Below are 16,970 nucleotides of genomic sequence, written 5' to 3'. Positions count from 1 at the left end.
TGAATGGCACGTGAGCAGCTCTTTAGTGATTTCAGCTTTACTGGAAACAGTCTAGGTAGGGGACCCATGGGTTGTGCGCACACCACGCTCCTCCCGAGATGGTGTGGAGGAGGAGGAGGAGGAGAAGGAGGAGGAGGAGGAGGAGGTCAGCTCCATCGTGCAGCAGAGCTGGGTCTTTTTCCTCACAAGAGTCTCTGAGTAGGTGCCTCTTGGCATCAGGTTCATAGTCTTTATACTGCTCTTGGCCCGCTCTGGTTAGGCTGACGAAGGTGAAAAGTTCTGACCAGGGTCTTTGATACTGTCTTATGTTCTCTCTGTTTAGAGGTGTTATTTATTGCGATTCTTTATTTGCATGGTTGGTCATTGTTTTAGGGATTTTTGTTATGTAATCCTTTTCTGCTAAGTCCTATGGGAGTTTCATATTTGCTTATTAGGTGACATAATAATCTTCTTTATGATCTCGGATCCTTCGCCATTTTGGAAGAGAGTGGGAGCAGCGGGGGTAATACCCAACGGTAAGGAGATTTACATAATTATAAAACCTTTAACAAGCAATTAATAACTAACATTGGAACTTTACATAACTATAAGACATTAAACAAACAATCTAGAACTGTCATTGGAACTTTATATTAACTCCTTGAACAATGTATTCTCTACAACACTGTGGGAAGTTGTGGAACCAAGGGGATCGTTGTGGCACTGTTGGGGCCCATGGAACCAAGGGGCCAGTGTGGAAACAAGAGGCCACTGTGAGCCCAGTGGGGTGTAACAACCCAGAACACTGAAATGCTGGAGGTAAGCAAAGGCTCCTTTACTCATGTTTGGTGCAAAGGTGAAACATCAGCCCAATATTCACAAGAGGCCAAAATGACACAAAATTTTACTGCCAAAGTACACAAAATCAAGAAACTTTGGAAGAGGTTTCAATGCAACATCCAATTACACAGAAAACATTTATCATAGCAGCAACTTCATTACCTTAGCTCATTTCACCTAGAAACCTTTAAATATGTAAGCTGTTGAGGTACCCAAAAATGTTCTATATAAAGAGCATTAGAAGGAGAAAAGAGAGAGACAGAAAGACAGAAGCTCTATAGCAAGACACGCATATGACTATCAGTTCCTAGGGTTCCAGTGTGGGTGAGACACAAACCCCAGGAGAACGCAGAGTGCATACCAGGGGCTGACCTTGTGCTTGGTGTTTTTAAGCCCCCAGGCCTTTGTGAGCCTCCCCCCAGGTGGGATTTCTGATTGCTCGGGCAAGCGGGGCTGGGTTAGCACTGTCCCCACTGTGTGACTGACTGACAGTTCATCCCATGGTGTCTCAGGACATTGATCTCACCCAGCCTCTGATAGTGACCATGGTGACACCGGGAAACCTCATGCAACCATGGGTCAGTTGTGACAATGTGGGTCTGTTGAAGATTGCAATGCAAGACGTTTTCTATTACCATCTGTATGGCAGATTATCTTTTGTCAAGTGGGCAGTTTGCCTTATCTCTCTCTTTGAGTGACCACAATCACACCTCCCTCGGGAGGGGACATCTGCTGATAACAGACTATTGAATGTCTCTGCATGACTGATAAGAACTATAACATCCCATTGTGTGATATGAGCCCAGAGGGAGGAGTCAAGCATTGCTACCCAGATATAATCCAGAGGTTTTTGAGACACCAGCACAGCTTTCTCCATGGGATTTCCCAGAGGAACAGCGGCTATCTCTTTTCCCACTGGGTCTTCGGAGGAAGAATACATCCTTCTCTACAGATCCCCCTTGCTCCAACAGAACCACACCTGACACTTCAGGAGGGCTGCAGCCACATTTCCAATTGGATTGCCACCAACACCCCAATCCACAGGGTGTCAGGTTGGGTTCTGACTCTGTCAGTGTTGTTCTAGTGTACCGCACTGTTAATTTTATCCTTTTATATTTTTCCTTTCCCTATTAAAGAACAGTTATTTCCTGCTCCCATATTTTTGCCTGAGAGCCCCTTAATTTAAAATTTATAGCAATTCAGAGGGGTGGGGAGGGTTTACATTCTCCATTTCAGGGGTGGCTCCTGCCTTCCTTAGCAGACTCCCGTCTTTGCAAATCAAGACAGTATTGATGACACTGATAGGGTCAATGCTGTGCGTATTGATCACACTGAGAGGGTCCTGCTGTGGGTATTGATCACAGTGACAGGGTTCTGCTATGTGTATTGATCACACTGACAGGGTCAATGCTGGTGGTATTGATCACAATGAGAGGGTCCTGCTGTGGGTATTGATCACACTGATAGGGTCAATGCTGTGGGTACTGATCACACTGGCAGGGTCAATGCTGGTTCTGCTGTAGGGGACACACTCTTGGGGAGGGCACTGGTCCCATTGTGGATAAATGTTGGGCAGGATGAAAGTTTGACAAGGAACTCTCACAGATATGCATGTATGGCAGAAGGATTTTTAAATGTAGAATCTGATGAAGGAATAGAAATGAAAGCAAGTTTTGATATAGAAGAAAAGTATTGGTGAGCCAGTCTTACTGGATAACCAAGAAGGAAAGGGTGTGTTAGTTAGAAGAAGTTTTTATGACTTAGAGCAAAGGATAAACCCACCTCAAACAAGAAGATGTTTTTACCAAGCAGGAAGATAGCGCAGGCAAACAAGGCAGCAAAGCTACAAGTAGAAAAAAGGTCTCAGAATTTTCCACTGCAAGAAAACTGAAAAACAACTTCTAGCTTAAATTGTAATGTACTAACTTTTAGTGATTGGAGAACTAAATTTTAGTGATTGAATATGGTAATTGTAGTGGTTATGATAGGCTATGGATAACAGTTAAGGTATAGATTGGTTCTGCTGTATTAAGATGCTCATCAAAGAAGAGTATATAATATAATAAATGTATAAGAAAATATATCATAAATCTCTTTTCTGAAGTTTATAACTAAAAATATAAAATAAAAATATATTAAAATAATAGTGAAAAATTAAAATAATAAATAAATATATAAAATAAAATTTTAAAATAAATAAAAAATCTATTTAAATAAAATAAAGTAAAAAATAAATTAAAAATATATAAAAAAAGTATATAATATATGCAAAACCAAAGGGTCTCCAGGCCTGCCTGCAGCTGGAGCTGACAGCTGTGGGCACAGCTCTGTCAGCCACGGCCCTGGACTGCTGTGACACCTTGGATGGAATAAACTGCACTTACTGTACAATAAACTGCATTTTGTATACAATAAACTGCATTTTGGAGACAATGAAATGCAATTTGTGTACAATAAACTGCATTTTGTATATAATAAACTGCATTTTAACTGCATTTTGTGTACAATAAACTGCATTTTGGAGAGCAGCCTGGAGTTCCACATCCCTCATTTACAGGTGTGGGTGATGAAGATGAAGCTGATGATGATGATGATGATGATGATGATGATGATGGTGTGAGCAGTGTCATGGTGACGGTGTCAGTGGTGTTGGATGAGGAGGATGTTGGTGATTAATGGGACCATAGTGTGGGTGCTGGGATATGTGATGATGATGATGACGATGATGAAGATGATGGAGGCGCTGTGAGCAGTGTCTCAGCCTGCCCTGCCCAGGAAGGCAGAGGGAGCCCTGGGAGCCCCAGAGTGGCTCCGCTCAGTGTGGGGGAGAAACCAGAGACCCCCAGGGCTGGGTGAGGGGGGACAGACACAGGGACAGAGAGACGGACAGGGGACAGACATAGGGACAGACACAGGGACAGACAAACAGACAGTAGGCAGACACAGGGACAGACAGAGGGACACACACAGACAGGGGACAGACACAGACACAGACAGACACAGGGACAGACAGAGGGACAGACAGAGGGACAGGGGCATGAGCACACACCCATCCATATGAGAAAAGCACCCATGAACACACAGAGTTGCTTTGCTGAAGGGTTTATTGATTATTGACTATTGATTATTGATTATCAATCATTGATTATCGATTATCAATTATCAGTTGTTCCAGGGCCATTCCCAGGCTCCCAGGGCAGCTCTCCAGGAATGATCAAATCCTGACGGCCTGACAGGGACAGGAGCTGAGTGTGACCCCAGGGTGACCCCAGGATGATGCCAGGGTGACCCCAGTGCGTCTCCAGAGCCCCCCAGAGACATCCAAACTCCCCCAGAGCCCCCCAGGACCATCCCAAACTGGGGCAAACTGGGGGGGACTGGGGGGCACTGGGGGGTACTGGCCTGCCCCCAGTGCCATCCCCAGCACAGCTCCGGGTACCCACCTCAGCCCTCTGCACTCCGAAGCCTTTGGGTTTCTGCAGAGAGGGGGCAGAGGGCACCGGGGTCACCACGGGGTCACCGCGGGGTCACCAGCCCAGCCGGGCGGGGGGCCCAACTGGCCCCCAATATTCCCTAGTGCCCCCCAGTGCCCCCCAGTCCATCCTAGTTCCCCCTCAGTATCCCCCTGTTCCCCCAGTTCCCCCCATTCCATACCAGTCCATCCCAGTTCCCCCCAATTCCCCCCAGTCCATCCCAGTTCCCCCCCAGTATCCCCCTGTTCCCCCAGTTCCCCCCATTCCATCCCAGTTCATCCCAGCTCCCCCCGATTCCCCCCAGTCCATCCCAGTTCCCCCCCAGTATCCCCAGTTCCCCCCAGTCCATCCCAGTATCTTCCAGTTCCCCCCAGTTCAGCCCAGTTAATCCCCGTATTCCGCAGTTCCCTCCGTATCCTCCAGTCCATCCCAGTTCCTCCCCAGCCCATCCCAGTCCATCTGAGTACATCCCAGATCCCCCAGTCCATCCCAGTCCATCCCAGTTCCCCCAGTCTCACCTTGATGCAGCCCCCAATGCCTCCCACGATCCCGGACTGCAGGGGCAGAGCAAAGGGGATTTGGGATTTGGGGGTTTAGGGATTTGGGATTTGGGGATTGGGGATTTGGGGATTGGGGGATTTTGGGGATTGGGAGATTTGGGGATTTGGGGTTTGGGGATTGGGGGATTGGGATTTGGGGATTTGAGGTTTGGGGGTTTGGGGATTTGGGAATTTAAGGATTTGGGGGATTTGGGATTTGGGGATTGAGGGATTTGGGGATTGTAGGGGTTTGGGTTGTGGTGATTTGGGGATTTGGGGGATTTGAGGGATTAGGGATTTGGGTTTTGGGGATTTGGGATTTGGAGATTGCGGATTTGGTAATTTGGGAGTTTGGGGTTTGGGATTGGGGGATTGGGGATTTGGATATTTGGGGGAATTGGGTATTTGGGGGCTGTACTGGGATGTCCTGGGCTATACTGGGCTATACTGGTACCCACCTGGCCATCACCAATGCCACCAATTCGCTGTGGGGAGAGCAGGAGATGTCCCCAAGGTCGCTGGGGTGTCCCCCATTGCCCCCATTGCCCCCCATTGTCCCCCATTGCCCCCAGTGCCCCCCAGTGCCCCCAGTGCCCCCCATTGCTCCCCACTGCCCCCCAGTGCCCCCAGTTCCCCCCCAGTCCTTCCCAGTATCTCCCAGTCGATCCCAGTGACCCCAGTCCATCCCAGTCCATCCCAGTGACCCCAGTCCATTCCAGTTCCCCTAGTCCATCCCAGTATCTCCCAGTGCCCCCCAGTCCATCCCAGTCCATCCCAGTGCCCCCAGTGCCCCCAGTCTCACCCCAGCACAGATCACTCCGCTGCCCTCCATGTCGGCCTGGGCAGGGACAGCAAAGGTTGGTCAGGGGATGGGATGGGATGAGGAGCCCCAAAAGGATGAGATGGGATGGGATCCATGAAATGGATGGGATTTTTGGGGAGCCCCAAAAGAATGGGATGGGATTTTTGGGGAGCCCCAAAAGAATGGGATGGGATTTTTGGGGAGCCCCAAAAGAATGGGATGGGATCAATGGGATCAATAGGATGGGATGGGGTGGGATAAATGGGATGGGATGGGGAGTCCCAAAAGGATGGGATGGGATCCATGGGATGGGATGGGATTTCTGGGGAGACCCCAGCCCTGAGCCCAGCCTGGGGCCCTGCAGCCTCACCTGGCTCTGAGCTGGCAGGCACAGCAGGATGGAGAAGAGCAGGGCCACGCTGAGAACAGCCACCTTCATCTTCCTCTGGCTCTGGGCAGCGCTGCCTGAGGCTGCAGCAGGTGAGGAGCACCTTTATCCCTGCCGGAACTCCTCCCTGCACCCTCCCTGCCAGCCCCCAGGCCAAAGCCCAGCTTGGCACAGCCCCCAGCCCTGGCCACAAGCCCAGCCCTGGCACAGAGCCCATCCCACCCCACCTGTGGCACAGATCCACCCACCTCACCCGGCATCCCTCCAGCTTCCTGCACGGGGCAGCTGCCCCTGGAAGGGCCCAGGCACCTGGGGGGCCAAGGGGGGCAGGCAGGGAGCCAAAGGCACCTGGGGACCCTGTGGGGACAACCCCCAGTCCAACACAGTCCATCCTCCAACAGCTCCCCAGTCTCGGGGTTTTGCTGCTCAGGGTGACCCCAGATGTGGCACAAAGTCTCTTTTCCCATCCTGGCAGTCAGAGGAGCCAGACCTCCTCATTTCTCATTCCCAAGGTTGTTTATTGTTTTTTATCTATAAAATTCTTTCTCTGGCCTGCCCAGGTCCACTCAGCAAGACACTCCAGGCACTCTACCTCCTTCGGGGTGATGTTATCTTTTTATATATTTTTATTTCTACTTTATATTTATATATTTTAGGGATATGTATATATTATTATTTACACATATTTTTATATATTATAATTTTTACATATTTTTACATATTTTTATATATCTTATGTTTATATTTTATTCATATTAATTTATTTATATTTATAATGTTTATTTATACTTATAATGTTTTTGTCTATTTATGTATTCTATTTTGTATATATTTATACACTTTTTTATATATTATATTTATCTATTTATTTATAATTATATTATATTTGTTTATCTATTTATTTATGTATTTTAGATTTATATTTTTTTTCAAAATTCCACATACAATATTTACAATTCCTTCCCAATACCTATGACTTGTGTTAGACAGTGAGCTTCTACCCTAAACTAACCCAAAAGTGCCACCATCACCCAGAGGACAGAGGCCAAGAAGAAGAAGAAAGACAAAGGCTGGACACACCCAGATCCCCCCATCTTGTCCCCTGAACCCCCATTCTAAAAACCCCAAAATTCTCCGTTTTCACCCTGTGACAAATTCACTCGCATTCCACTCAAACTCTCTTGCCTTGTAATTCTTCCCATCAAGGTGGGGATTTGCTCCAAGGGTCACAATCCCAGTCCCAGCTGTCCTGGGCTCTGTGCCCAAGGCTCTGAGCCCCCCCTGGAGCCATCCAAGACAGACACACGGATGTGCTGGGGCCTGAAGCCCAGGGGAGATCCCCTGCCTGCCCCACTGTTCCACCCAGCCCCACTGGGTCCTGCTGGATCCCCCAATCCTGCTGGATCCCCCAAACCAATCCGGCTGGATGCCCCCAGTCCTGCTGGATCCCCCCAGTCGTGCTGGATCCCGCAATCTTGCTGGATCCCCCAATCCTGATGGATCCCCAAATCCAACCCTGCTGGATCCCCCCAGTCCAATCCTGCTGGGTCCCCCCAGTTGTGCTGGATCCCCCAATCCAATCCTGCTGGATCCCCCAATCCAACCCTGCTGGATCCCCCAACCCTGCTGGATTCCCCAAATCCCACTGGATCCAATCCAACCCTGCTGGATCTCCCAATCCAATCCTGCTCCTGTGAGCCATGGAGAGAGATTTGGGGATAAGAATCTGATTTTATTGTGGGATACAATAAATACATAATAATATATTGGGGACATACCATTATATATATATTTTAATTATTAATATTAAAGTATTATTATTTATTATTTTAAAAATAATATTATAATTATTATAATGTATATTAAATTATATAATAGATATTTTAATAATATATAATGATATATTATTAAATTATATATAATTATATATTATGTATATTAATTTATTAAATTATTATAATCGTTAAATTATTAATATCATATATTATCAATATAATATTTATTATATATAATAAACATAATAATTAGATAGTATTATAATATATATTTTCTATAAAAATATATATTACATTTAGATAGAATAATCTATATAATATATAGATTTATAACTATAGATTATTATAATAAATATAATAAATACTAATAACACCACTAATATAATAAATATATAATAATATATCCCATTTCAGGGAGACCAGCAATGTGTGCTGGAATGATTGGGTAACAATCACACAGACAAATTTATGCAAATAAATAATAAATATGCTAAATAAAAAAATAAAGAAAGAAAATATAATTAATAGATGCAAATAAATATTAAATATGCAAATAAATACATTTGGCAGAGTTTAATGAGATTTTCCTTTCCTGCTGAACCTGTCTCATTTAATCTCCTTGCAATCCAGGTCTAATTTTCACAGCTCCCTTTGCTTTTGCCATCCTGGTATCAAATCTCTGCTGTTCCCCAGGCTCAGAGTCTATCCCCTGCCTGGTGTCCCCCAACATCCCAACAGCTCCCAGAGCCCCAGGGCTGGCCCTGAGCAGGGCTCCCCTTCCTGCCCGAGGCTCCAGCCCAGCCCTGAGCCCTGGCACGGGGGAAAATGGGATTTTATCATTGGCTTTGGGCAAATATTCACATGGAAATTGTATGTGCTGTGTCAGAAAGTTGTGCTGGGTTAATTTTTTTAGAGTGTGGTAAATCTAATTTTAGGTTATAACATAATGTTAAAATAGAAACTCTGCTATGTGAGATACTTTTTTTTAAAGAAAGGACTTGCACTGAGATAGCAGCTACAGGGCACCTAAATCTTTCAGAGAATTTACTGGTTTCTTATCATAAAAAATGAACTTTTCCCCACCTTGAATGTGCTGTTAAAATTCAGAGGAAGAAGCTGACACTGACCAGACAGAATCCTGTGTTTGAATGGAATTTATGCATCATGTATGAGGGGTATGAATATGCAAAGGGCTATTGTTTTTCAGGGTTAATCCTCTGTTAATGTGGGTCCTTTCTTGTGCTAATTTTGACCAGAGAAAGGTACCCAGACTGTCCATAACTCTTTGTTTTGATTGTCTCATATTGTCCTAATGCAAATTATCCAAATTATTACTACACTAACTGCATTGCTATTTTTTATAAACATTTTATTACCATTAAACTTTTATAATTTCCAACCCAAGTTCTTTGCAGGGTTTTTCCCCAGGTGGCCCCGAGAGCTCAGAGCAGGGACAGTCCCTGGCAAAATGCAGTTTATTGTACCCAAAATGCAGTTTATTGTACCCAAATTGCAGTTTACTGTACCCAAAATGCAGTTTATTGTACTCAAAATGCAGTTTATTGTATCCCCCTCTCTGGCAGGGCTCCCAGAGCTGCCAGAGCCTCCATTGCCCACGGACACCCAGGGACATTTCCAGGAGATGTTCCCTGCTCGGGGGCACTGCAGGGACCTGGGGTGGGACAGGGGGGAAACCCTGCAGGGCCTGCCCCGACTGTTTGCCTTGGATTGGGGAGCATCAGCAGTGACCTGGAAGGGTTTAATTTTATCTGTGCCTGCTTTGTGCCTCCTTTGATGGGGAATTCAGCAGCCAGCAGTGACCTGGAAGGTTCTGGAAGGTTTCCCTGTTATCTGTGGGTGCTTTGTGCCTCCTTTGTGCACAATTGAGCAGCCAGCAGTGATCTGGAAGGTTTTCCTGTTGTTTTTTGTTGCTCTGTTCCTCCTTTGTGCACAACTGACCAGCCAGCAGTGATCTGGAAGGTTTTCCTGTTGTATTTTGGTGCTTTGTGCCTCCTTGGTGCACAATTCAGGAATGGTGTTGGCTCAGGGACATTCCCTGCCCTGCACATCCCAGGGGCCGTTCCAGATTATCCCAGCCTTGCCTCCATGGGCTCTGCACTCACCTGCTCCTGGTTTGGGATCATTGGAAGATGGAAATGTTCCCCGTTTGGTGTCTGGGGCAGGGATGGGCTGGAGAAGTGACCAGGGCGAGGCTGAGGTGCAGCTGATCCGCCCTGGGCTGTGTCCCTGCCTCTCCCTGGCAGCAACCTGGAAAATTCCTGATTTTCCTCTCATCCTTCCCAAGGGATTTCTTCCACACTCAGGTTCCAAATCAATTCCTGGCCTGGCCATTTTCCCCAGGCTGTGACCACAGGGGGAAACAGAGGAGCCTGATCGGCCCATATTTACATCTTGTGAGAGCCTGGATGAGGGATGTGGGACTCCACACAGCTCTTCAAAATGCAGTTTATTGTACCCAAAATCCAGTTTATTGTCTCCAAAATGCAGGAGCTCCAAGCCACAAGAGTTTGAGTAGAATGACAGGGAATTTATCACAGGGTGAAAATGTAGAATTTTGGGGTTTTAAAATGGGGGTTCAAGAGGCAAGACCCTGGACTGCTGGAACTTCCTGGATACAACAAACTGCATTTTCTGTAAAATAAAGAGCATTTTTTGAGCAATAATCAGCATTTTTGGTCCAATAATCTGCATTTTAGGTACAATAAACTGCATTTTTGATACAATAAACTGCATTTTGGATACAATGAACTGAATTTTAGAAACAATAAACCGCATTTTATGCTCAATAAACTGCATTTTGAAGAGCTGTGTGGAGTCCCACATCCCTCATCCAGGCTCTCACAAGATGTAAATATGGGCCGATCAGGCTCCTCTGTTTCCCCCTGTGGTCACAGCCTGGGGAAAATGGCCAGGCCAGGAATTGATTTGGAACCTGAGTGTGGAAGAAATCCCTTGGGAAGGATGAGAGGAAAATCAGGAATTTTCCAGGTTGCTGCCAGGGAGAGGCAGGGACACAGCCCAGGGCGGATCAGCTGCACCTCAGCCTCGCCCTGGTCACTTCTCCAGCCCATCCCTGCCCCAGACACCAAACGGGGAACATTTCCATCTTCCAATGATCCCAAACCAGGAGCAGGTGAGTGCAGAGCCCATGGAGGCAAGGCTGGGATAATCTGGAACGGCCCCTGGGATGTGCAGGGCAGGGAATGTCCCTGAGCCAACACCATTCCTGAATTGTGCACCAAGGAGGCACAAAGCACCAAAATACAACAGGAAAACCTTCCAGATCACTGCTGGCTGGTCAGTTGTGCACAAAGGAGGAACAGAGCAACAAAAAACAACAGGAAAACCTTCCAGATCACTGCTGGCTGCTCAATTGTGCACAAAGGAGGCACAAAGCACCCACAGATAACAGGGAAACCTTCCAGAACCTTCCAGGTCACTGCTGGCTGCTGAATTCCCCATCAAAGGAGGCACAAAGCAGGCACAGATAAAATTAAACCCTTCCAGGTCACTGCTGATGCTCCCCAATCCAAGGCAAACAGTCGGGGCAGGCCCTGCAGGGTTTCCCCCCTGTCCCACCCCAGGTCCCTGCAGTGCCCCCGAGCAGGGAACATCTCCTGGAAATGTCCCTGGGTGTCCGTGGGCAATGGAGGCTCTGGCAGCTCTGGGAGCCCTGCCAGAGAGGGGGATACAATAAACTGCATTTTGAGTACAATAAACTGCATTTTGGGTACAGTAAACTGCAATTTGGGTACAATAAACTGCATTTTGGGTACAATAAACTGCATTTTGCCAGGGACTGTCCCTGCTCTGAGCTCTCGGGGCCACCTGGGGAAAAACCCTGCAAAGAACTTGGGTTGGAAATTATAAAAGTTTAATGGTAATAAAATGTTTATAAAAAATAGCAATGCAGTTAGTGTAGTAATAATTTGGATAATTTGCATTAGGACAATATGAGACAATCAAAACAAAGAGTTATGGACAGTCTGGGTACCTTTCTCTGGTCAAAATTAGCACAAGAAAGGACCCACATTAACAGAGGATTAACCCTGAAAAACAATAGCCCTTTGCATATTCATACCCCTCATACATGATGCATAAATTCCATTCAAACACAGGATTCTGTCTGGTCAGTGTCAGCTTCTTCCTCTGAATTTTAACAGCACATTCAAGGTGGGGAAAAGTTCATTTTTTATGATAAGAAACCAGTAAATTCTCTGAAAGATTTAGGTGCCCTGTAGCTGCTATCTCAGTGCAAGTCCTTTCTTTAAAAAAAAGTATCTCACATAGCAGAGTTTCTATTTTAACATTATGTTATAACCTAAAATTAGATTTACCACACTCTAAAAAAATTAACCCAGCACAACTTTCTGACACAGCACATACAATTTCCATGTGAATATTTGCCCAAAGCCAATGATAAAATCCCATTTTCCCCCGTGCCAGGGCTCAGGGCTGGGCTGGAGCCTCGGGCAGGAAGGGGAGCCCTGCTCAGGGCCAGCCCTGGGGCTCTGGGAGCTGTTGGGATGTTGGGGGACACCAGGCAGGGGATAGACTCTGAGCCTGGGGAACAGCAGAGATTTGATACCAGGATGGCAAAAGCAAAGGGAGCTGTGAAAATTAGACCTGGATTGCAAGGAGATTAAATGAGACAGGTTCAGCAGGAAAGGAAAATCTCATTAAACTCTGCCAAATGTATTTATTTGCATATTTAATATTTATTTGCATCTATTAATTATATTTTCTTTCTTTATTTTTTTATTTAGCATATTTATTATTTATTTGCATAAATTTGTCTGTGTGATTGTTACCCAATCATTCCAGCACACATTGCTGGTCTCCCTGAAATGGGATATATTATTATATATTTATTATATTAGTGGTGTTATTAGTATTTATTATATTTATTATAATAATCTATAGTTATAAATCTATATATTATATAGATTATTCTATCTAAATGTAATATATATTTTTATAGAAAATATATATTATAATACTATCTAATTATTATGTTTATTATATATAATAAATATTATATTGATAATATATGATATTAATAATTTAACGATTATAATAATTTAATAAATTAATATACATAATATATAATTATATATAATTTAATAATATATCATTATATATTATTAAAATATCTATTATATAATTTAATATACATTATAATAATTATAATATTATTTTTAAAATAATAAATAATAATACTTTAATATTAATAATTAAAATATATATATAATGGTATGTCCCCAATATATTATTATGTATTTATTGTATCCCACAATAAAATCAGATTCTTATCCCCAAATCTCTCTCCATGGCTCACAGGAGCAGGATTGGATTGGGAGATCCAGCAGGGTTGGATTGGATCCAGTGGGATTTGGGGAATCCAGCAGGGTTGGGGGATCCAGCAGGGTTGGATTGGGGGATCCAGCAGGATTGGATTGGGGGATCCAGCACAACTGGGGGGACCCAGCAGGATTGGACTGGGGGGATCCAGCAGGGTTGGATTTGGGGATCCATCAGGATTGGGGGATCCAGCAAGATTGCGGGATCCAGCACGACTGGGGGGATCCAGCAGGACTGGGGGCATCCAGCCGGATTGGTTTGGGGGATCCAGCAGGATTGGGGGATCCAGCAGGACCCAGTGGGGCTGGGTGGAACAGTGGGGCAGGCAGGGGATCTCCCCTGGGCTTCAGGCCCCAGCACATCCGTGTGTCTGTCTTGGATGGCTCCAGGGGGGGCTCAGAGCCTTGGGCACAGAGCCCAGGACAGCTGGGACTGGGATTGTGACCCTTGGAGCAAATCCCCACCTTGATGGGAAGAATTACAAGGCAAGAGAGTTTGAGTGGAATGCGAGTGAATTTGTCACAGGGTGAAAACGGAGAATTTTGGGGTTTTTAGAATGGGGGTTCAGGGGACAAGATGGGGGGATCTGGGTGTGTCCAGCCTTTGTCTTTCTTCTTCTTCTTGGCCTCTGTCCTCTGGGTGATGGTGGCACTTTTGGGTTAGTTTAGGGTAGAAGCTCACTGTCTAACACAAGTCATAGGTATTGGGAAGGAATTGTAAATATTGTATGTGGAATTTTGAAAAAAAATATAAATCTAAAATACATAAATAAATAGATAAACAAATATAATATAATTATAAATAAATAGATAAATATAATATATAAAAAAGTGTATAAATATATACAAAATAGAATACATAAATAGACAAAAACATTATAAGTATAAATAAACATTATAAATATAAATAAATTAATATGAATAAAATATAAACATAAGATATATAAAAATATGTAAAAATATGTAAAAATTATAATATATAAAAATATGTGTAAATAATAATATATACATATCCCTAAAATATATAAATATAAAGTAGAAATAAAAATATATAAAAAGATAACATCACCCCGAAGGAGGTAGAGTGCCTGGAGTGTCTTGCTGAGTGGACCTGGGCAGGCCAGAGAAAGAATTTTATAGATAAAAAACAATAAACAACCTTGGGAATGAGAAATGAGGAGGTCTGGCTCCTCTGACTGCCAGGATGGGAAAAGAGACTTTGTGCCACATCTGGGGTCACCCTGAGCAGCAAAACCCCGAGACTGGGGAGCTGTTGGAGGATGGACTGTGTTGGACTGGGGGTTGTCCCCACAGGGTCCCCAGGTGCCTTTGGCTCCCTGCCTGCCCCCCTTGGCCCCCCAGGTGCCTGGGCCCTTCCAGGGGCAGCTGCCCCGTGCAGGAAGCTGGAGGGATGCCGGGTGAGGTGGGTGGATCTGTGCCACAGGTGGGGTGGGATGGGCTCTGTGCCAGGGCTGGGCTTGTGGCCAGGGCTGGGGGCTGTGCCAAGCTGGGCTTTGGCCTGGGGGCTGGCAGGGAGGGTGCAGGGAGGAGTTCCGGCAGGGATAAAGGTGCTCCTCACCTGCTGCAGCCTCAGGCAGCGCTGCCCAGAGCCAGAGGAAGATGAAGGTGGCTGTTCTCAGCGTGGCCCTGCTCTTCTCCATCCTGCTGTGCCTGCCAGCTCAGAGCCAGGTGAGGCTGCAGGGCCCCAGGCTGGGCTCAGGGCTGGGGTCTCCCCAGAAATCCCATCCCATCCCATGGATCCCATCCCATCCTTTTGGGACTCCCCATCCCATCCCATTTATCCCACCCCATCCCATCCTATTGATCCCATTGATCCCATCCCATTCTTTTGGGGCTCCCCAAAAATCACATCCCATTCTTTTGGGGCTCCCCAAAAATCCCATCCCATTCTTTTGGGGCTCCCCAAAAATCCCATCCATTTCATGGATCCCATCCCATCTCATCCTTTTGGGGCTCCTCATCCCATCCCATCCCCTGACCAACCTTTGCTGTCCCTGCCCAGGCCGACATGGAGGGCAGCGGAGTGATCTGTGCTGGGGTGAGACTGGGGGCACTGGGGGCACTGGGATGGACTGGGATGGACTGGGGGGCACTGGGAGATACTGGGATGGACTAGGGGAACTGGAATGGACTGGGGTCACTGGGATGGACTGGGATGGACTGGGGTCACTGGGATCGACTGGGAGATACTGGGAAGGACTGGGGGGGAACTGGGGGCACTGGGGGGCAGTGGGGAGCAATGGGGGGCACTGGGGGCACTGGGGGGCACTGGGGGCAATGGGGGACAATGGGGGGCAATGGGGGCAATGGGGGACACCCCAGCGACCTTGGGGACATCTCCTGCTCTCCCCACAGCGAATTGGTGGCATTGGTGATGGCCAGGTGGGTACCAGTATAGCCCAGTATAGCCCAGGACATCCCAGTACAGCCCCCAAATACCCAATTCCCCCAAATATCCAAATCCCCAATCCCCCAATCCCAAACCCCAAACTCCCAAATTACCAAATCCGCAATCTCCAAATCCCAAATCCCCAAAACCCAAATCCCTAATCCCTCAAATCCCCCAAATCCCCAAATCACCACAACCCAAACCCCTACAATCCCCAAATCCCTCAATCCCCAAATCCCAAATCCCTAAACCCCCAAATCCCAAATCCCCTTTGCTCTGCCCCTGCAGTCCGGGATCGTGGGAGGCATTGGGGGCTGCATCAAGGTGAGACTGGGGGAACTGGGATGGACTGGGATGGACTGGGGGATCTGGGATGTACTCAGATGGACTGGGATGGGCTGGGGAGGAACTGGGATGGACTGGAGGATACGGAGGGAACTGCGGAATACGGGGATTAACTGGGCTGAACTGGGGGGAACTGGAAGATACTGGGATGGACTGGGGGGAACTGGGGATACTGGGGGGGAACTGGGATGGACTGGGGGGAATCGGGGGGAGCTGGGATGAACTGGGATGGAATGGGGGGAACTGGGGGAACAGGGGGATACTGGGGGGGAACTGGGATGGACTGGGGGGAATTGGGGGGAACTGGGATGGACTGGTATGGAATGGGGGGAACTGGGGGAACAGGGGGATACTGAGGGGGAACTAGGATGGACTGGGGGGCACTGGGGGGCACTAGGGAATATTGGGGGCCAGTTGGGCCCCCCGCCCGGCTGGGCTGGTGACCCCGCGGTGACCCCGTGGTGACCCCGGTGCCCTCTGCCCCCTCTCTGCAGAAACCCAAAGGCTTCGGAGTGCAGAGGGCTGAGGTGGGTACCCGGAGCTGTGCTGGGGATGGCACTGGGGGCAGGCCAGTACCCCCCAGTGCCCCCCAGTCCCCCCCAGTTTGCCCCAGTTTGGGATGGTCCTGGGGGGCTCTGGGGGAGTTTGGATGTCTCTGGGGGGCTCTGGAGACGCACTGGGGTCACCCTGGCATCATCCTGGGGTCACCCTGGGGTCACACTCAGCTCCTGTCCCTGTCAGGCCGTCAGGATTTGATCATTCCTGGAGAGCTGCCCTGGGAGCCTGGGAATGGCCCTGGAACAACTGATAATTGATAATCGATAATCAATGATTGATAATCAATAATCAATAGTCAATAATCAATAAACCCTTCAGCAAAGCAACTCTGTGTGTTCATGGGTGCTTTTCTCATATGGATGGGTGTGTGCTCATGCCCCTGTCCCTCTGTCTGTCCCTCTGTCTGTCCCTGTGTCTGTCTGTGTCTGTGTCTGTCCCCTGTCTGTGTGTGTCCCTCTGTCTGTCCCTGTGTCTGCCTAC

The 16,970-nt window shown here is 47.0% G+C and overlaps 2 long non-coding RNA genes across 2 annotated transcripts; one reads left to right on the top strand and one right to left on the bottom strand.

Annotated features, from left to right (window-relative positions):
* Positions 1-3,905: 3,905 nt before the first annotated feature.
* LOC131565879 (uncharacterized) lies at positions 3,906-6,120 on the bottom strand. Its single transcript, XR_009275490.1, has 6 exons — positions 6,004-6,120; positions 5,634-5,669; positions 5,290-5,316; positions 4,811-4,846; positions 4,263-4,295; positions 3,906-4,048 (listed from the first exon to the last, which is right to left on the bottom strand). It is a non-coding gene; the product is annotated as an uncharacterized LOC131565879 (long non-coding RNA).
* Positions 6,121-14,749: 8,629 nt separating this feature from the next.
* Positions 14,750-16,816, top strand: LOC131565882 (uncharacterized). The gene is made up of 6 exons (XR_009275491.1): positions 14,750-14,866; positions 15,201-15,236; positions 15,554-15,580; positions 15,876-15,911; positions 16,427-16,459; positions 16,674-16,816. It is a non-coding gene; the product is annotated as an uncharacterized LOC131565882 (long non-coding RNA).
* The last annotated feature ends 154 nt before the right edge of the window (positions 16,817-16,970 follow it).

The sequence above is a fragment of the Ammospiza caudacuta genome, chromosome 18, assembly GCF_027887145.1.
Source record: "Ammospiza caudacuta isolate bAmmCau1 chromosome 18, bAmmCau1.pri, whole genome shotgun sequence".
Lineage (NCBI taxonomy): Eukaryota > Metazoa > Chordata > Aves > Passeriformes > Passerellidae > Ammospiza > Ammospiza caudacuta.
This window is presented reverse-complemented; position numbering and strand designations above follow the sequence as displayed.